General features: G+C 34.0%; 1 pseudogene; it reads left to right on the top strand.

Moving 5' to 3' along the window:
• The first annotated feature begins 1,415 nt into the window (after positions 1-1,415).
• Positions 1,416-14,379, top strand: LOC121794386 (annotated as a pseudogene).
• Positions 14,380-23,351: the final 8,972 nt, after the last annotated feature.

The raw sequence follows: 23,351 nt of genomic DNA, 5'->3' as shown, positions 1-23,351 counted from the left end.
GACAGAAGAGTAAGACTTTCCTCTGAAAAAGAAAAGGAAAAATAAAAAAAATTCACTTTTCGTTTACTTGCACTGCTAATTAAACAGGGGTTTAATATTGTTTCTATTTATCTCTCTCTTCTGTTGTTTCTTAATACATATTCAAAGCTGAACGCCTCTTTCGATTTTTCCACTTTTCATTTGAAAAATCGGAGCGGTGACTAAACAAAGCTCATTTTGCTGTCAGATCTTAGTTTTTTCCTCCATTTATATTTATATTTATATTTTTTGGCTGGCATATGTGAATGAATTGAAGAGCTTGTGCAAAAGATTATAGCGATAATTTGTTGGAGAGAGTTTGTAGATTGAAGTGATTTGGTGTTAGATTCTGCATTCTCTTAAGTTGGAATTGCAGAGGTGTGTTTGATCTGTTTTTGTCAAGTGTTGTTCATTTCTTTATTGATATTTGGCTGAGGATTGGCTGCGCTGATCGAGGTGGAACTGGAGTTTCTGATCTGGTTGAAGTTGTTGCAGCACAATGGTAATGAATTAGTAATATCTTTTTTATTCATTTTTTTTCTCTGATTTGTTGGGTTGTTATTGAAGGCATGTGCCGAGTTATTGTGGCGAAACGTTATGTGTTCTCGATAACTTGAATTGATCTGTTGTTATTGAATTTATCATTTTGTTTCCTTCTGTGTCTGATTTTCCCGTTAATGACTTGGCTATTTGACCGAATGCAAGGGATGATCTGCTGCTCCTGCCTAGAATGCTAGTTTGTTTGCCATCTTATTGTTGTATTTGCGTTTTGATTATAATTTGTGTATCAATGGTGTACATTTGAATCTTTTGAGGATTTCCAAGTGAAGATGGAATGTATGTGTTTGATCCCCACTCATTCTTTTACCGTTGAAAATATCTAATTAATCTTATCTTTTGGACTTTTGGTTGCAAACCTCAATTCAAGGTATGGGAATGTTTCATATTTATTTAAGCACTCAAAATTTATTTTTTTATGTACATTCATTTGATACCATGTCGTTTTGTAAAACTGTAAATTGACTTGTCAACTGTTCAATGCCTGGCATCCACATTAAACTGAAGAAAAATGGAAATTTTCTCCAACATGCGGTTGGCTAGAACGTAACCATTTGAGAGGAAGATGTTTATGCTGCATGCAGCTTGTAACCTTGATTTTCATGAGTCTGGAACAGGCGTTTTGAAATTGAATATGGGCTTCATGGTTTATAGTATTTGTGTTGCAGCGAGTCCTAAACCATAAATTAATGAGTCTGGTAACAGGTTTTTAGAATAAAATATGGACTTTCATAGTTTGATGTGAGTTTCAACTGTATAGAAGCGTTCTAAATGAGTGAAAGAGATTCTGTTAAATTGCGTGTCATGTCAGAGTCATTCGAAAGGCTGAATGCTGTTCAATGCTGTAGGTTGCTTCAGCTGCTACAGGAGTGGGCTCTCTTGTTTGGGTGGAGGATCCTAATGAAGCCTGGATCGATGGAGAAGTTGTTGCAGTCAATGGTGAAGACATCACAGTCCTCTGTACATCAGGGAATACGGTCAGTCATCATTAGTTTTTTGTCATCTAAAAATGTTGGTTTCTGGAAGAACTGTTTATCATGATTTTTAGTTCCCATTGCTTGTCCTTTTTCGTTTGGTTTGAAGAAACGTAGTTCTTGTCTATATTGCTTTTCATGCAGTAAAACAAACTAACTCGTCTCTTTTCTTTTATAACACTTCATATTTCTCGATCCACTAATTTAATGATTTATATAAAAATGTACTTGTTGACTTTTTCTGCAGGTTGTTGTTAGGTCTTCTAATGTCTATCCCAAAGATACTGATTCTCCATCTTGTGGGGTGGATGATATGACAAAGTTAGCATATTTGCATGAACCTGGAGTTCTACAGAATTTAAAATCTAGATATGACATCAACGAGATATATGTGAGTTCAGTGTTTATTTGTTCATCATATGATAGATTTTTGCACCATAGTTGTATCTTTGGTAAAGCTTGCCCAGTATAATTGAAACCAATTTTCTCACTCTTCAGACATACACTGGCAGTATATTGATTGCTGTTAATCCATTTCAAAGATTGCCTCATCTCTATGATAGTCATATGATGGCACAATATAAAGGAGCAGCCTTCGGTGAGCTCAGTCCACATCCATTCGCTGTTGCAGATGCTGCTTACAGGTGTGCAGTGCTTTGATTGATGACAGCTTGTCCATTGATGTATCTCATTATTGACAAGACCAATTTACGAGCAGGCTTATGATAAATGATGGAAAGAGTCAAGCAATTTTGGTTAGCGGTGAGAGTGGGGCAGGTAAAACAGAAAGCACAAAGTTGCTTATGCGATACCTTGCTTACATGGGAGGACGATCTGCGGGAGAAGGAAGGTCAGTAGAGCAACAAGTTCTTGAGGTAATAACTGCTTCATCATGTTTGATGCACCAATAATGGTTGTAATGATCCTGGTTTTGGTGTCTGAGCGTGTGACCTCATCATTGTTGCATATATTTGATGATTTTTCTTGCAGTCAAATCCTGTTCTTGAGGCATTTGGTAATGCAAAGACAGTTAGAAATAATAATTCAAGGTACTGATATTCTATTGGTCTCTATTTTGTGCAATATGCAACTTTTATTTTATGCATCATTGCAACTAATCACTTATGCACCCATGATGTAAATTGTAGTCGTTTCGGTAAGTTTGTCGAACTTCAGTTTGATCAAAGTGGTAGAATCTCTGGTGCTGCTGTCAGAACATATTTGCTTGAAAGATCTCGTGTTTGTCAATTGTCTGATCCTGAGAGAAACTATCACTGTTTCTATATGCTGTGTGCTGCACCACAAGAGGTAATTGGACCATTATGGTTGTTGTTACGTCCCCTTGCCATATTTCATGATTTTGTACTAAAATGTAAAGCTTGATAATCTTGTTTATATTACTCCCTCCGTCCATTAAATATTGTCACAGTTTGACCGGGCACGGGTTTTAAGCAATGTAATGGAAAGTTAGTTGAAAAAGTTGGTAGGATGTGAGTCCTACTTTTAAAGTATTAGTTTTATAATAAAATTTGAGTGGGAATAAGTTAGTGGAATGTGGGTTCTATTACCCAAAATGGTAAAAAGTGAAATGTGACAATTTTGTGGGATGGACAAAAATGGAAAAATGTGACAAAATTTCAGGGACGGAGGGAGTAACAGGTACCCAACCAATCTTTTATTGATGTTCGCTTGGAGCTCAATGTTTTTGATGATTAGATCCCATTTGCTTCCAACATTCTCAGGAAGTTCAAAAGTACAAATTGGGAAACCCAAGAACATTTCATTATTTGAACCAGACAAATTGCTATGAGCTTGATGGAGTTGATGATGCCAAAGAATATATAGCAACAAGGAAAGCAATGGATACTGTGGGAATCAGTGTTCAGGAACAGGTATTAATTAACCTGAGTGTTTTAAGATGACATACTATTTATTTAATATGTGCTATATTTGACTCTACTCTTTCGTCCTTCTCTTAAATTAATGTTACAGGATGCCATATTTCGAGTCATTGCTGCAATTCTCCACCTTGGGAACATTGAATTTGCTAAGGGAAAAGAAATTGACTCATCCACGCCTAAAGATGAAAAGTCTTGGTTTCATTTAAGAACATCTGCTGAACTTTTCATGTAATTCCCCTTCTTTAAGCCTTTAACTGACAGGATGAGTTATCACTTCGATTTTTATTTTTCATCCGGGATTTTCTTCTTTTAAGCAACAGCATTTTGTAGGTGTGATGCGAAAGCTTTGGAGGACTCGCTTTGCAAGAAAGTTATTACGACTCGTGATGAGTCCATAATTACGGATGTGGATCCAAAGACCGCTGCTTCTAGGAGAGATGCTTTGGCCAAAGTTGTCTACTCAAGGCTGTTTGACTGGTAAGTGTCACCTCTGTTTTTAAAGAGACAAGCATCAATAAGAGACCTTAAATGGGTGGGGCATGTCCTTCTTACTCAGATTTGTTGACAATGATACTTACTATCTTTTACCATTATCTGCAGGCTTGTTGACACCATTAATATTTCAATTGGCCAAGATAAAAATTCGAAGTATTTAATAGGGGTGCTGGATATTTATGGATTTGAGAGTTTCAAGACTAACAGGTGCTTAACTGGTACGCTGTGTCTTCATTGTTGACCTTGTCTGATCCATTTCGTCAGTTTAACTGAGATGTACCCACTAGCCAAAAGTAGCATAGTTTTAGTTGATTCCGACCAGTCCCTGTCTTTCTCATTAGTCACTAGGGTGGTACTGTGGTGGGCGTCAGAAAGAAAGTTACTCAGGGTTTATTGCCTCTAAAATTGTGGCGTTGTGCTTTCATTTTAGCCTTTATTTATAGTATTTGATACTTCCAGTAAGTGTATGTGTTTGTTTTTGCTTTTTGTGTGGAAAGGAACAGTCTTGATTGACAATTTTTACTGGTTTAGAAACAAGAATTTGTCATACCTTTTCTATCATGCATATGTGGGCCTCATTGTAACTTCGTGGATGTAAATAAAGAATAAGGTGAATGGTGGGTCCAATTGGAGTGATGATACATGTTTGAGCTTTGATGATACAGGGTTTATATAGGTTTTTGGGGGTCCAAAAATTGAAGAGGGTATTTCAAGTGAGAGTGGGTTGAGACAACTGGGAATATTTTAAGCGAGATTGTGTCTTTTTTTGTTTCTACATTTTTTCAACTGAATGATCAATATCTTAGATACCACACAGAGCACACACAACTGGAGGCCAAGGCAGTCTTACTTACTGTATATCCTATCTTTTGTTATTTTGTAGCTTCTTTATTTGAAGTCATAGTTTCTCCTGAAAATGTAGAACCCATAATGATATACCTCTGTTGCTTACAAAATATAAATCCATGATAATAAATGCTGCTCCAAAAATATGTACCTGAATATTGGTTCCTCTCTTTATGCTAGTGGTGTGCCATACATAATGCTCATGGCAAATCATTTAAGAGCTATTTGGTTTCTTGATTTTACTGTAACAAAAGAAACTGTTGAATCTGGAGATTAGGGATGGTTGGGGGATTAGGATGTGGATTTGTGGTTCATATTAGGTTTCTGATTCTCTTATTATATTATGTGATGATGATGGTTTCATAGTATGTCCTGGTCAGTAGGTTGTTTAGTGAGGGGTTTACTTGTGTATTTTCTGGAAGCTTTACCATTTTGGATAGGGTAGTCGAGAAGACCACTATATGTTCATTGGACGATGCTTAGTTTTGACTTTTGAACCTTTTAAATAGTTGCTTAAATGCAGTGTTTCTTTGACCAACAATGTGGTTAAGTACAACTATTTTCTCTGTATCTTTATCTTAAGTATATACTTTTTTACCTCTTCAGCTTCGAACAATTTTGCATAAACTTGACTAATGAGAAGCTTCAGCAGCACTTTAACCAGGTAGCTAATTCTTTTTTTTTTCTGTGCTTATTGATATTTTTACTCAACATATTTATCTGCTGTACCTTACTTTTCAGCATGTTTTCAAAATGGAGCAAGAAGAGTATACAAGAGAAGAAATAAATTGGAGCTATATTGAGTTCATTGACAATCAAGATATTTTAGATATGATTGAGAAGGTTGAGTTTATTTTGCTACTACTAAATATACAATTTTTGTTCCGAGATGTTCATTTACTTGCTTATAAGCTGTTGCATTTATTCATATATTCTTTGTTGTGGTTTTCTCCAGGTAATTGCTAAATGCTATTGCTAACTATGTTTTTGTTAATAAGGACGTGCCGTCAGTTAGGAAGATGTTTTATATTTTGAAAGAAAGTAAAAGTATTTCACATGACACATGTTCGGAAATTTCTAGAATAGTTTATGTTTATGAAAATCTCTTACATTTTAGATAGAAATTTTGATATTATTGATTCCAACACTGCTCTATAGTCTACTCACGTAAACTCGTTCCCTAATATGCATGGATATTCTTTGAATTTTGCAGAAGAGGGGTGGCATTATTGCACTTCTTGATCAAGCCTGGTATACTTTATATCTTATAGGGACTCTTTTAAATATTCATTGACCTGTTACTGCAGATAATAATAATTCCTTCTTTGTCTGTCTTGCAGCATGCTGCCTCGTTCAACTCATGAAACATTTGCTGAAAGTCTGTACCGGGAGTTTAAGAGCCATAAACGCTTCAGCAAGCCCAAGTTAGCTCGTTCAGATTTTACCATTTGCCATTACGCTGGTGATGTGAGTTTCAACTATGTGTTCCTAAGCATTTTACGTGAAAATGTGTGCGGATTCACTGAGCAAGACTCTGGTGAAGTTCTGGTTTACAAGAAAGTATTTTTTGTCAGGTAACCTATCAAACTGAGTTGTTTCTGGACAAAAACAAGGATTATGTAATTGGGGAGCATCAGGCGCTCCTGAATGCTTCTGAATGTTCCTTTGTTTCGGGCCTGTTCCTAGTATCAGATGAGGAGTCCTCTAAACAGTCAAAATTCTCTTCTATTGGCTCAAGATTTAAGGTATCAAATTGCTTTATTTATTTATTTAATTTCCATTTTTGAGTCTCATCCTTTTTGTTTGTAACATTAAGATGCTAAGTTTTCTTCCGTTGATTCTTCTCGCAGCTACAATTACAATCTCTTCTTGAAACTTTGAGTTCAACTGAACCTCATTATATTCGTTGTGTGAAGCCAAACAACCTTCTTAAGCCTGCAATATTTGAGAATCATAATGTCCTGCAACAACTGCGATGTGGGGTAATACTTGTTTTAATTCTATTTGTTGGTTTCTTGGTTTGTGCAAACTTGGTTTTATATATGAATAGTTGCCTCTCAAACCAGGGTGTTATGGAAGCAATTAGGATCAGCTGTGCTGGGTATCCTACTAAACGACTATTCGGTGAATTTGTACATCGCTTTGGCATCCTCGCACCCGAAGTCTTAAAAGGAAGGTATTATAGGGTTTTCCATGATTTTACCTCTCCCCCATCATAGTCATGGATGTTGGCCTTTTCACTTACATTTTATTTATGATAGTTCTGGTGAGGAGGCTGATAGTTCCGGTGAGGCGGCTGCTTGCAAGAAACTTTTGGAGAAAGTAGGACTTGATGGATATCAGGTACTGAACCATTCCTCCAATAGGGGGTTTTCAGTTCCTCACTAAACCATTTGGAAAACTTTTCTGCTTATGGCATACTACCTCCGTCCACAAAAAGTAGTCTTAGTTGGGGACGGCACGAGTTTTAATACAAAATTGGTAAAGTAAGAGAGAGATAGAGAAAAAAATTGGTTGAAGTGTTGTTATTGGGAAATAGGACTCACCTTATTAGAGAGAAAAAACTTACTATAAATATATAGAGACTAATTTTGGTGGGCGACCCAAAATGGAAAAATATGACTATTTTTCGTGGACCCTCACTAAAATTCCCTTCATCTGATGATAATAAGTTTGTATGTACCGTGTATATACAAAAAAATAGATTATACCATTTTCACCTAGCTTCTCATAGGATCAAATGTGGAATGAGAAATTCAGTACAAGAGTGATTATTAGTAGCATTGTTGATTTATTATAACCCGTATATGCATTCGTTCCATAATAAAGTTGAAAAAGATGTGAAGACATGTAAAGCAGTTAGGCATTTTGATTGTAATGTTTGATATTAGGTTTACTGTATAATTTGGTGGTTTTAGCAAGAAGGTGAGATTTTTTGTGGATTCTATTGAAAGCTCAAAATTAGCTTTTCGTACTTCCTTTTGACCTCAGCTTGCACTGTTCGTGACACACTGTATATGAGACTTTAGGATCAATATGCTTTTCTCACATCAGGGAAGAAATCGTAAAAGAGAATAATATTGAATAACATGTTTCTGTGTACAGTACAAGTACAAAGACTCCGTGATAAAATTCTAAAGATAAAATTCTAAAGATAAAATTCTACCTATCATACACAGCCATCTAAATAAGTTGAGAATATAGAAAGTAACATACAGATAATTATCTCCAGCTAAAACAATATTCTTGATGCTGCACTCAAGTTCGCTGCTTGTATTTTGATGCCCGCTGCTGCATCTGTCACTAAGCCTTCCTCCTCAGCATTACCTTAAACATAGTACATGTACAATAATATGTTATATTGGAGTATGCACTATCCATAAATACATGTCTTTTTTAGTTGATTGACCATAAAACTGTGTCATATGGAGATATCTGTGACTTTTCATGCATACCTCTGTTTTTCACTGTGCATCCAATTTGATTTGTAATGGATGTGTATATTTTGTTCTTATTCTTCAGTTTTTAAGTTGATCTATCATAAAAATGTGCCATGTGGACTTCAACAGGTCTCATTCTTGTATGCCCATTTTCGTTTTTTGGGATGCATGCTAAATACCCCTTGCATGTACAATTGCTTTTATTCATGTTAAACATAAATTATATAATTCTTAATGTGGAATGCAACCATCTCTAATTCAGTTTGCTTTTGCAGATTGGTAAAACAAAAGTGTTTTTGAGGGCTGGGCAGATGGCCGAGCTGGATGCTCGGAGGACTGAGGTGTTGGGAAGATCAGCAAGCATAATCCAGCGGAAAGTTCGTTCTTATATGGCTCGTAAGAGCTTCATATTAATTCGTCGGTCTACAACACTTATTCAATCTGTATGCAGAGGTAGCCTTTAGTTTTTGGTTTCTGACTAGACACTATTATAACAAACCACAATATTTAAGATCTTACATGTGAAATTCTATATTTCTTACCCCAGGAGAACTTACAAGGCATGTTTATGAAAGCATGCGTCGAGAAGTTGCTTCTCGTAGTATACAGAAATATTTGCGGATGCATCTTGCGAGCAAAGCATTCCGAGAAATATGCTCTTCTGCCCTTTGCATTCAAACTGGAATGCGTGCAATGGCTGCTCGTAATGAACTCCATCATAGATGGGAGACGAGAGCTGCTATTGTGATCCAGGTATCTTAACTCATGACAATCACCTGAGATATAGTTGTTATTTTCATTTTTGGTTTGTTTGGGCAAATCAATTTTCATTTTCATTCCACATTTGGATTTGATGGATGACATTAATGATTGCAGAGTCATAGCCGCAAGTTATTAGCTCGTTTAGAATATACAAAGCTGAAAAAAGCTGCAATCACCACACAATGTGCATGGAGGTCAAAGGTTGCTCGTGGAGAACTGCGGAAAATGAAGATGGTAATCAACACCCCCCCAACCAAAACATTAACATAAAACTATAATAAAAATGAAAAAGATAATTAAACCAATGGGGGGAACTTGCTTCTCCCTAGTCTATTGAAATATGCCATGTGTAGATTTGTTCTCTTATAACTGTGACAGTGATAACCGAAAATATCACAATAAACATAATTGTCGTGTTGGATTTTAATCTCCATGTATGCGACTGTATTTTTATTAGATGCTACACTTCATAATCAATTCTTGTATTCAGGCTGCACGAGAAACTGGTGCTCTGCAAGCTGCCAAGAACAAATTAGAGAAGCAAGTTGAAGAATTGACTTGGAGATTGCAGCTAGAGAAACGAATGAGAGTATGTTATATATTTGAAGACATCTTTTCTTTTCTTCTTTTGAAAATTTGAGGTCAACCTATTTTATGATTTTTTTCACATGCATTCTTTCCGTAGACTGACCTAGAAGAGGCAAAAATAAAAGAGAACAAAAAACTGCAAACAGCACTGAAAGAGCTTCAGCTACAGTTCAAAGAAACTAAAGACATGCTGTTGAAGGAAAAGGAAGTTTCAAAAAGGGCTGCTGAGCAAGTCCCTGTAATTCAGGAGATTCCAGTGATAGATCATGAAATGATGGATAAACTCAGTGCTGAAAGTGAAAAACTTAAGGTAAGCTGGTCTAAATGTTTGTGCTTGAACTGTTCAGTCATAACTCATAAGTAATGAATGATGCGGTGATGCCACTTTTTTATGGCTGTATCTTCTCATGCAGGCCCTGGTTAGCTCTCTGGAATCCAAAATAGTTGAAACAGAGAAGAAATATGAAGAGACAAATAAACTTAGTGAGGAGAGGTTGAAGCAAGCCATGGACGCAGAATCATTGATAGTGAAGTTGAAGACTAATATGCACACGTTAGTATATTTTAAATGTCTTTTCAAGGTTATATTTGTGTCAAAGTTAGATATTCTTTTCGTCAGGCTTCTATTCTTTTGCAGCAAAGTCATGTACTCATATTTGCATACATAAATTTGTTGCGAAATTATATTTTTTAACTGTCTTTTCAAGGTTATATTGTGTCAAAATTAGATATTCTTTGCGTCAGGCTTCTATTCTTTTGGAGCAAAGCCATGTAATCATATTTGCGTACATAAATATATTGCGAAATTATATTTTTTCTTTATGCGGTGCAGTCTTCAGGAGAAGATCTCTGACATGGAAACTGAGAACAAAATTCTTCGGCAGCAAACCTTGTTGACCGCTTCTAAAGGAGTGGCAGGACATCCATCAGAGTCTGGTAACAAGGTGGGTTAATTGTTTGGGTTAATTGACTTTCTGTTGTGTGCATCCAGACTATTTCCTTAAACTTATGTGCAGGTATTGCAAAATGGGCACCATGCTAGTGACACAATCAGAACCAATGTACTGTTCCTTTTTTCTCCTGGAAAATAATATGGAATTTGATTGAGCATGAGCTCACCCTGCGTCTATCTTTTTTGATATATTTTATCTTGATTGTAATATCTTTACTGGCCACTGCATAATTAACACAGGATTTACCACACTCCCCAGCAAAAGCTTATGAAACCCCTGACAGCAAACCAAGGAGACCGCCATCTGACCGTCAACAGCATGTGTGTTTTGCTATAATTTTGAGATGTTCTTCATAACTCATACATTATAAGTTGTTATCTACGGATTTTAATAATTGCAAATTTTGATACAGGAGGATGTTGATACTCTCATGGAATGCGTGGTAAAAGATGTGGGATTCAGTCAAGGAAAACCTGTTGCTGCTTTCACAATATACAAGTCTCTTTTACACTGGAGATCATTTGAAGCAGAGCGAACTAGTGTGTTTGATCGTCTCATTCAGATGATTGGTTCAGCTATTGAGGTAAGTGGTCTTGTGTTCAGTGATATATTTATTGGGATGGGGGATGATCATTTTGCTTGAATGTGTAGTCAAAATTGTCTAGTACGCTCCTACACAATTGGGTGTTATTTGCAATAAAGTTTTAATGTTCATTCTATTGTAGAGGTAATTTTTGGTTTAATAATATTATTAGTATTCTCTTTCTTTTAGTCAAGTTGAGGGGTGTGGATGGCATATCTGTTTTGTAGAACAATAAAATATAGCTATATGTGGAGAAGTATATAGACATAGTAGAGAAGAGTGGTAGGTGTATATTTCATTACTCAACATAGGCCACATATATATAGTACAAGAGACCAAGCTAGACTATGTCACACAACCGATGTGGGATACTCACATTCTATAACATATTTAATTGTAAATGCCTTATTCAGGAAAAATCTGTCTAGGTTCACGAATATGTTGGAGAATTTAACTGAAATAGTTGGTTCTAGTTTCATTAGCTACTTTTGAAGAGTTGTGATATCATTGAGCAAGAACTGACTGCAGGATCAAGAGAGCAATGATCATATGGCTTACTGGTTGTCAAACACCTCTACTTTGCTGTTCTTACTCCAAAAAAGTCTAAAACCTGCTGGTACAGCTGCTGCAACTCCTGTCAAGCCGACCTCCCTGTTTGGGAGGATGGCCATGGTATTCATTTTCTTTTTAATTTTCCATATGAGTGATGGTACTATTGGATGACTTGAATAATATAAATACTTTGTTTACAGGGTTTCCGTTCTTCACCTTCAACGGTCAGCCTTGCTGCTGCTGCAGCAGCACTGGATACAGTGCGCCAAGTTGAAGCCAAGTATCCTGCCCTCCTTTTCAAGCAGCAGCTCACTGCATATGTTGAGAAGATTTATGGAATTATTCGAGACAACTTGAAGAAGGAGTTAAGTTCACTGCTTGCTTTATGCATTCAGGTATATTTAGACCATTGAATAATATGTGAGCTTTACTTGAAAGTTGATAGCACAGAATATGAAGTGTTTTGTTGTTCTCTCTTTTTTACTCAGGCTCCAAGAACCTATAAAGGAAATGTGCTAAGATCTGGGCGATCCTTTGGCAAAGATTCTCAAACAAATCACTGGCAGGGGATTATCGATTGCCTTAACTCTCTTTTGACCATACTGAAAGAAAATTTTGTATGTCTGTAATTGTGCTGAATTTTGATGCTTATTTTTGCAAGATTTATTATGTTTATATTTATTCACCATTTCAGGTTCCTCCTGTTCTCATCCAGAAGATATATGCTCAAACATTTACGTCTATAAATGTACAACTGTTTCACAGGTGATTATGGAGTCTTTTATTATGTATGAGACCTTGTATACTTCTATTGGGTTTATGAATCACTAATGACTAATCACGTCCAAATATATTACTTGTAGCCTTCTATTACGCCGTGAGTGCTGTACATTCAGCAACGGGGAGTATGTCAAATCTGGATTGGCAGAGCTGGAGTTGTGGTGCTGCCAAGCAAAAGAAGAGGTACTCCCACATGGGTGTGAAATTAATAGTCGTTCAGTTTTCAAGGCTAAAACTGACTATCTGTTATTCTGCTACCTTGTTGAAATGTTCCTGGTTCTCAGTATGCAGGTTGGGCTTGGGATGAACTGAAACACATAAGACAAGCTGTTGGGTTCCTGGTAAGTTCATTTCTGTTGAAGTACTATACTTTCTGTTAGGTCTATTAATCTTTTAATGTACACTTTTGGAGCTCGCGCTTATCCAACCTTCTGTTTTGGTCCTACCTGTAGGTTATACATCAGAAGTACAGAATATCTTATGATGAAATCACCAATGATTTGTGTCCTGTAAGTCATCGACCTCTGCATCGGATTCAGCACAAAAGAAAAGGAACGAACAAATGAACTAATAATTGAATTGGTTACAAGAAAATTCATGCAGAGAATTGTGTTATAAATTAATATGATATAGGAAATATCATCAATAATATCTCACATTGAATGTCATTGGCATCTCAGATTTTGAATGTGCAGCAGCTCCACAGAATATGTACATTATACTGGGACGACAACTATAATACTCGTAGTGTGTCCCCTGAAGTAAGTCAATTTTCATTGTCTTCTACATGCCCCTATCATCTTGCTGGCATTCTAATTAGAGTGAATCTGTTTTTGACTTCAATTACAGGTTATAGCCAGTATGAGGGTGCTAATGACAGAGGAGTCGAGCACTTCAGGTGGCAGTTCATTCCTGTTGGATGACAGTTCCAGGTAACTTACTGTTTTTCTTAAATAATTAGCTTGATATAAGGACCGTGTGTTTCTAGAAGTCCAACCATAGGAAGTCAATTATTTATTACTACTAATGTCTTTTACTGTAGGTATAGTTGATTATTTTTAATTATTTGCTTCTATTCCTAAGGTTTTTCAGCATAATCCATTATTTCTGGTAGAGGATTATTGTCTGTACATAGATAGGACTTCAAATTGAATCTGGTACTGGTCATCCAGATTGTACAAGGACAATATGAGTCTTGTTATAAATCCTCTGGATTGTTAAAAGTAAAGGTAAAAGCATATTTGTATATGCTGTTAATTTTGATTGATGATGCAGTTAATTATTTGTTGAAATCTTATACACTGAGTGCCATCTGATATCTCATTTGAACGACCACAACAACATAGTTGTAAAGTTTTGACCTGTGGTTTTATGTATATTGTTTCGTTATGTATTTCGGCGTTGAAATAAAGATGTTATGCTGCATGTGGTTAACTGGTTTCTCCCTGCTGTGCTAATCAAATCAAACCACATGGCTATGTATGCAAATGCAGCATCCCGTTCTCGGTGGACGATCTTTCCAACTCCATTGACATAAAGGATTTCTTAGACGTGAGCCCAGCACCAGAACTTCTTGAGCATCATGCCTTCCAATTTTTACACAAGTGAGGCAGTGGAACCAAGATGAGGGGGGGTTGGACATCACATAATGTAAATTCGTCTGAACCTGTTCAATTTTTGTTTCTATAAATCAGAAGAAATTATTCTTTATATGTTGTTTTTTCGTTTGTTCCAAGTTTCTCCGCAGTTGGGGTCGCAGGGAAATTATTCTTTTGTCCAGCCAAATTGGCAGCATTCATTTTTTTTAGATTAGTAGAAATACATTAATTACCCTTTTCGAGGTGGTTGAGGATTACCACGCTACATGCGTAAGCCGTTGATGTTAAACAAATATAGTGAAAAGAATGTTTATAGGTTGTATCTCAGTTATTCTCCGATTCTATTTTATTTCATATTCGTTGTATACTTCAACAGAGAAAACTACTGTAAATTAATCACAAGCATTGATATGGAGAAATAATCACTGAGGAACCAGACAGTTGGACTTTACATTAGTCTGCACAATAATCAATCAAACTAAATACTACAACACTAATAATTCAATCTATCAATTTTACTTTTATATCTCAGTCTTTCCCATTGCTTCAGTTGCTTCTATATCCGTCCTTAGGTGCAAAAAACCTGATAAATTACTTCAGCCGCCCTAGCTATATGCCTCTCTCCACATACCACCTCCGCGAACGATCCTCCCCCTTGGAATCCTTCGCTGATTGGGCAGATACGATATATCATCGTATCATCTCACTTGCTACACATGCCTATATCAGCCCTTGGAGAGTAAGAAAGAAGGGGAAATATCTTTTATTAGATATATGTATTAAAAGTACTCAACCTTCCAACTAGTCACTTTATCACTTAGTAGTTTAGTTTAGTTTAGTTTAGTTTAGCTATTTCTCTCTCTAGAAAACTTTTCTCTCTTCCTTAAGAAGAGAGATTTCAAACTCAAGGCTGCCAAGATCTTTGTTCATCATGGGTTGAAGTAGTAGTAATTTAGTAGTAGTATTTATTTTCTCCAGTTATTTGCTCTTAACTTTATAGTTCTTTTGCACCTTTCTCACGTTTAGTTATTGTTGTAGTTCTTGTTTTAAAAGCTTGTTTCAAGTAGTAATTGCTCTAAGTGTTTGTGTATTTAATGTGCTCTAAAGTTTACCTCTTGGTGATTTTCGATTTTTATCTTGTTGTTCTAGTGTTTGTTAAACCTTTCTTACTTAGTAAAAATCTTTCCCAAAGTCTTTAGGTCAGTTTTAATTATTTTAGTTAGTTGTTGATTTCGAAATTTTCGAGATGAAAAGAAAAAAAAAGTTGTGTTCTTGTTTAGAGCTTAAATCACCTAGATTAATTAGTTTAGCATGTTTTTTAAGTGTAACGTTTGTTGTTTAATTTCTTGCCTTGTTATTCATCCTTCATTGTTGTTGTTTTTAAGCATCTTTTTTCATCATGTTTAAGTGCTTTCATTTTCAGCTTTTCATTTGGTGCTTTCAATGCATGTTTAGGTAGTTTACTTGTTGATTTTGTGTTTCTCTAGCATGATTAGTTGTGTAGCAGCCAATTAGTCATTCCTTTTACTTAATTTATGTGCCTTTAGACCATCCACAATAGGAATAGCCCAACAATAGCCCAGTCATAGCCTAGCCACTGTCACATCATCAGTACTAAAAATCCTCCTGTCACATCATCAAAACAAGCAAATAGCCCAGCCATAGCCTAGCCACATAATATCCACATCACTATTAACAAATATATACAAAATGAAATAATTAACAATCACACAATATACGAAATTTAATTTACGAGACATATACGGGAAAAGTTTAATAATAATATTAAAAAATTTAAAAAGTACAATAATTTAAAAAAATACATTAATTTAAAAACAAGTGGTGCGAATGAAAATGATGAGCAAAGCGCGTATATATAGTGTTTCGGGAAAAAAAAATTTAAATTTCGCGCTAGGCGGTGCGCTGGGCGATCCGGGCGCTGCAATAGCGCCGAGCGGACCGCCCAGCGCCGGTGCTCGGCTGGGCGGCATTGTGGATGGTCTTAATGTAGAATTAGGAGCCTAAGATCAGCTTTTAGAAGTCAAGTTCTTTGTCCATTAGTTATAGGCTTTTATCCATTGGTTTTACACCTTGGATAATAGGGTTTAGGAGATAACTAGTACATGCTTCCTTTTCACTTTTGGCAGCTAATTAGCTCAGTTAAGTTATAGACAACCTTAGACAACCTTTTGAATGTCACTATCCTAGTTTTCTAACTTTCTTTTAGGAGCCAACACTTACTTAGTTTATTTTCCTTAGTCTTTTAACTTAGTCTCTTTTGCTTTCTGAACTTAGTAATATTCGTGTAAAATGCTGCTCTGTTTTTATTTCAGAAGAGTTCTTATTTTCGTCGAGTACAAAAAATATTCTCTTCCAAGTTGGGCAATTTATCAGATTGCCCAGTCTGCGTTCCAGTTTAATTGTCATATTGCATGCTATTATCACTTTTAGTTCACAATCTTAGCTTAAGTGTTATTTATATTTCGTAGTTTAGTTCCCACCTCCAATTTAGAGCGTGGCGGCATCACCAAAACCTTTCTAAGTGTGAAAATACATAATGGATGCTACCGTTCCACGTGGGTTCGACACCCTAACTTACCATATGCTAATTAATAGTATTTTGGAAAGTGGGAACTTATAAATCTTGTTGAATAGGAAGGGACATGCGCAAACGACACGCGTGCAAAAACTCCGACCGTTCATCACTTCAGCCAAATTCTGGCTCATTTGCTAAATAAGGAAATTCTGGGTATCGCCCTTTAGTCCATCAACCCAATCTCCATGGAATTAGCTCCTTCTCCCTATTCCATCTTTTCGAAAATGACTTTATTTCTGAGCCACCAGATAGACCACGAGATCACACCGAAGAGAACACTCCATAAATTCTTGTCAAAGTTTTGAAAAGGTGTGCCTATCCACGATAGGAAACAGGACATGACTAGATCCCCATGCGGCGGGCATGCAGAAGGCGAGATTCCATATAATTGACTTGTTTACGTTATATATGCACTCTATCCACCTCAAACATAGATTATAAACTAGTTTGATAATATTTGCTGATACTACTAATTACCAAGTTCAAGTATTCGAACTTTTTTATAATGTATACACTTATTTGTCCTAATCTCGATTACTAAGTGATTTTATTGTTAGTTGTCGTGAAACTTTATATGAGTAGTAAATAATAAAAGAAATTTTAAACTTTAAGTTTAACGTGCATATTTATTTAGAAATGAGGTTATTTTTAAAAAATAATTATTTTATGTAATCTCTTATAAGTTATCTTATTCTAAAGAGACTACTATATAATTTCAATGCAAGATTGAAGATTTGAAACACGATACGGGTTTCAAGAATTATATATACTTAAACCACTATTAATTGCGACCTTCCAAAAATATTTTTGATATATATCCACTAAACCAATTGTTGCAATTGCATGAACTGTATTAATATGCTACTCAACTCTTCCATTGGGGCATACAATGTTTACGATGAAAAACCAAAACAATTGTTAATGTTAAGGTTTATTAGGGGCGGTTGAAATAACGTCCAAGCCAAGAAGAAATACAGTTAGTTAACCAAAGGAATTGAAAGTAATAACCAAAGTCAATTGTTAAGGTTTGGTTTAATAGGATTAAAACGTTTTAATTTGGTTTATTTATGTGGTTCAAAAAGATTAAGCTTGACTTGGATAAAGCCCAAGGCCCCGGCTTGTGGCACTGGCCTCGGCGAGGCGAGGCGAGGCGGGCCGGCGGCAGTGACACACGTGTGAGCTTTTATGGCCATCTCTTGTGAACTATAACTATACACAATAATTTAGCCTCTTAAATGCAAGTTTTAAGAAGGATATTTTGCCAATATGAGATTAAATAAGTTATTAATCTCATAACTTCATTTTATCTTGATTAATTTAATTTAATTCATGATTTCTCACTTTTGCGGAATCAATTTGTAAAAAATAGATATACTATTCTCATCTATTCTGAAGGTTGATTGATTCTATATTATTCAATTTCATAAAATTAAACATTCCAAGTGATTTTTGAATCCTTTTAATAATTCATCTAAACTTTTCTTAATTAATGTGGACAGGATATGTAAACATTCCAAGGCAGATGCAATGAATTGCAACATGATATCTTGAATCCTGGAACATTCACACTCTTTTATACCGACCTCATATATATTAACTCCAAGCATTGTTACTGTAAAGATGTGTATTTGGATTTAATTAATTAAGACAATCAACGCACAAGCATATGCAATTATATCATTAATTATTCAAATATTGAACAATTCGATTTTACATTTTATAGTATAACTTTTTTTTCTTCCATGTTCTCTGCCATGTGGCCTCACAAGAATTCGGGATCCTCAATGCTGATCAAATATATGTTTAAGCAATTAAAGATATATTTACATTTGGAATTTTTAGCTATTCTTTTATTCATCTAGAAATAGAAAACCCATATGGTATTAATTTGATAAATATAATACTCCATGATAATTATTTATTCCTCATAATAGTGTTATTAGTGTATGATAATATTGAAAGCATTCGTTGTCGTTGAAAAGCTTGTGATTTCTTTGGTCGGTTTGAATGTTTTATTCATTTAGTTTTTTTCCAAAGAAAATAATGTACAGATTGTGACAGGGCGCCTTCAACAATTATCGATTTGTTTCTACTTAAATTGTTGTACACCGTCAGGAGAAAATAAATTAAATTAGAAACAATATATTGATTGTGCCAATAAACATTAGGATCTTGTATGTTTTCCCATTTATATATGCATTTTTTTTATCGTTACACCATTTTAATTTATTATTACTATTTGTTTGATTAGTGATGATGGGTCTTGTGTAATTACTAATTAGCTTCTATGAAGTAATACTAGTACACTTTTGGGTACCACTATTAACGCATAATTTAGGTACAAAAGTGTAATATTAACAAAGAATGCAATTGTTTTTTTAAATTCTCGTAACAAAAATAATTTATATAAACCACCCTTTGGTTTTTAACCTATAACCAAAGTGTAATAATTACAATGCGTGTTTTTATAATTCTCGTGATAAAAATATTTTTATTTAAAACACCACATATATATAAATTAGGAATAATTTGTCTGTAAGTTCTAAACTTCTGTCGAATATGGTTTTGCAATCAGCTTTAAAATTCGCATATAAATTAAAAATTAGTGATTTGTTCTCTGCGGTCAAACTTTTAATTCTTCTAATAATTTTATAACAAGTTAAGATTTATATTCCAAAATATAACTTGATGATTTATTTATATAGCATTATCGGATGTCAAATAAAACTATGTCACATTTTAAGTTTGTGAAACAATATCAGCGTTATACTCAATTAAATAATTCATATGTTGAATTATGATTTATATTAAAACATATTATAAAAGGCAAAATTTCCGATTTGTGCAAAATAATAACAAATCAATAGTTTGATAATATATATGCGGATTTTAGAGTGGGCATGCAACAAAGATAGAATTTATGGGAATTTTAGAAATTTGCAGGCAAATACCACTAAACTATGATAAAATTGAATTTTAAACACGGATCGGATTATCAGTCCTTGACAATTACCCTTTCCCGAATTCAAGCGTGATCTTGAGAATATATCTCAACAATTTTTATCGAGTAGCACATGTCATGAGGAATATAGATGAAATAATTATTAGAGCATCCATAGCGGTGCTCTTCCGCAAGAGCAATCGCCGTGCTCGCTACTATGATCTTGCCGTCGGCACGGACGTGCTCTTGCCGAAGAGCACCGCCGTGCAGACGTGGCATGCTCTGGTTGGCCGTTGATTTATCATTTTTTTTAAAAATCGAAAAAAACTGAAAAATTCAGATTTAATTAAAAAAAATATTTTCCCACTTCCCAATAAAATATATCCATTTTTTCCACACTTTTAATTTATTTTTTCATTATTTTTATCCCAAAATTCACACTTTCATCTATAAATACCCTCATTTTAACACAAAAAATCACACCACACCATACAACTCTCTCAATCACACTACACCAAACAACTCTCTCAATCACAATTTTTAGTATATTAATTATGTATTTTTTATTTTTTAGGATTTTAATTATGTAATTTTTAATTTTTTAGTAATTTGTAATAGTATTTCAGGTATTTTGAATGCATTTTAATATGTGAAAATGTTTTTAATAATTGAAATATTTAAATTGAATACTAGAATGGTGAGACTCTTGAATGGTGTAAGAGCATGGGTGCGGGTGTTGTATTCTTGCGGAAGAGTAGAGAATTAAAAATGAATAAATGTGGGTACGAGTCCACATCCATGCTCTTTGGCAAGAGCATGGATAGGGATGCTCTTAAAGCTCAAATATTCTTTCCATTATTCACGGAATATTATATGATATCGAAAGATTTAGTTGAATCACTCGAGAGAAAATTTTAAAAGTTATAGATGATCTGTATTTACTGTAATCTTCTATAAATTTCGAATACGACCGATTAGATATTCAAAGATCATTCAAACTCGTTATATATAAAACCAGATGTTAATTATTCTTTCAGAAGGCTGGGTTAGTACCATGTGCCATAATTAGTATACTCCTTAAATTAATGTATAATGTGTATATTCAATCAAAAAATGTGTATTACACTATCTCATAGTTATATGTGCAACCTTACATATTTATAATTTATATTCCGTGGCGAATTACTTTTGCTAGTAATTTGAGACCATATTTTATGAGATGCTGATTTTATGAACCAGATTATAACTAGTTGTTTGATGTTATTACACGATCTTATGTAGTTATATATAGGGAAATGATCAAAACAAAAATGCCATTATTTATGTATCTCTCTTTATGTATATCTTATATAGTTATATATAGGGAAATGATCAAAACAAAAACATTTTTGAACCAAAAAGGAACTATATTGTCTTCCTCCATATGCGTCATTGACCATTCACCGATTTTAATCCACTTGATAATTAAAATTGAAATTGGATGTACCTAACGAGAAAAATCATGACCAAACTATATCCATAAAAGAATTGACTAAATAATGAAACAATACTAAATTTTGAATTTGTTTTCCTATATTAATTAATGTATACTATATAATTAAGTAAATATGTTTATAATATTATAATATGATTAGCAACTTCCCACTTTCTTCCTTCCCTTTATTTAATTGATTATTTATTATTTATTAAACCGACTAACTTCATCTTCCATCATTTTATTAGCATAAAGTTTAATTACGAATTTTAATTTCGGAAATTGTCTGGAAGATAAAAATTGCAAAGTGTTGAATTTGATAGTCCCTCCCAACCCAAAAATTAATAAAATTTTAAAAAAGTCCTTTCACCGTCTCCTGCATGCAGTTACGTAGAATTTTCTTTCCAACAATATTGGTCATACTTCACATCATAGATTTTTTTTTCTTCAACACCTCAACTTTCAAACATTACAACTACAATCAAGTGAAGCATCAACTCCATTCGTCGCCATCTTAATTGTGTATAGTATTTGTCGTCTCTTTAAAAAAACGTGATTTATTTCTTACTTTTATATTTGCAATTGTGTATCTTCCTTTTATATTATTCTTAACATGTTTGTTAATATATATTTCCTTTTCTTCAGCCTTGAGAAAAATATTCCTACCATGCACCGAATTAGAGAATTATAAGATATTTAAACATCAGGCAAGCTTTGAATCAAGAAAGTGTATTTGAGATGGAAAAACAATGTATCACTAGAAATTGAAGGAAATGTGAAATCAAATAAATATGGAATTGATATTCATCATTGTCCATTTTTTTGAGCATTTCAATAATTAGAATCACCCAATTGGAATTACTTGAATTTTAACGATGTGCATCAATAAGTTTGCTTTTCCCAAACAAAACATTAAACCGACTATTTTTCACTTAAAACCACACAAAAGCTAACTAATTATAAAAACATACTCCCCCCTCCGTCCCAAGGTAAATGTCACATTTCTTCTTTTGAAAAAAGTTTCCTCTCACATCAATTATAAAATTATATTTTCACTCACCACTTAACAAACAAAATAACATCTCCTAAAATCTTGTGTCATCTCCCAAATGTGGAGTACTATTTATTAGAATTGATATGATATTAATTGTTATTTATTTTACCTAATAATTGTGTACACATTTCTCTAGCTTTATATATAGAGTATATATATATATATAGCACCGCCAAATTGGAGTGTCTCGATTATGAATTAATTAATTAATGCTGATATTGAGTACATACAAACTTTATGCGCTCATATACACACATAATACTCACTTTATGAGCTAAACCTAGAACTCTAGGAAGAAGTGTTAAGTTAACGATCACATGATAATAATTTAATGTAAATATTATTTCTCTCAAGGAACCCTTTTCCCTTCACGCGTGATCACACCCACAGTTCTATACACCTTTTTCCACTTAATTAAATCACCACAACCCAATAAAGAATTTAGAATATTATTAATAACTACTACTACTACTTCTGTATATTATATGAGGTTAGGTTCAAGGGAAACTAACATGAATATGTTAATTTCGAATTCATTATTATTATATACAAAAAATATGTATATCATTATTATTAAAGATTTACTACTATACATTGTAAATGATACTCCCTTCCCCTAAAAATAAAAACATAAAGTTTTAATGCACAATTAACAAAATATGACAGGGAAAGTTAAAATAATAATAATTCTTATCAATCATAATAATTTATTAATCAAAATTTCTATACTAAGTGTTTGACTTAAAATATACCTAAGTATTCTCAATTACGAGGTCAATCATAGGATTTAGTAATTTTATACGTCCAACACTATGAATTAACGTTCTATATATTCTAATGATATGTATACAGATATAAGTGCGTGTGTGTGTGCATGTATTCTTCCAAGACGCGGTTGCTTGAGAGGTGAAAGGTAGCATAGCCGACCTCTACACATAAAGCATTATCTTTACATATATATTGCTGCAAAAGGGAGAAAAAGAGGAAAAATATTAATAACTATATATATATATATATATATATATATATATATATATATATATATATATATATATACTCCATATAATATTATCCTATAAAAATATGTGTATTTGAAACTGTACATACAATTGGTAAGTAAGAGAGATGAGGATAAGGGTACATAATGGTGGATCATCGTAGTATAAGTTGTAAATAAATTAGTGTACGTGGATAATGAGTTGATAAAAGTTTCTACAAATGGAAATGCACATATTTCT

Source organism: Salvia splendens, chromosome 3 (assembly GCF_004379255.2).
Source record: "Salvia splendens isolate huo1 chromosome 3, SspV2, whole genome shotgun sequence".
Taxonomy (NCBI): Eukaryota; Viridiplantae; Streptophyta; class Magnoliopsida; order Lamiales; family Lamiaceae; genus Salvia; species Salvia splendens.
This window is presented reverse-complemented; position numbering and strand designations above follow the sequence as displayed.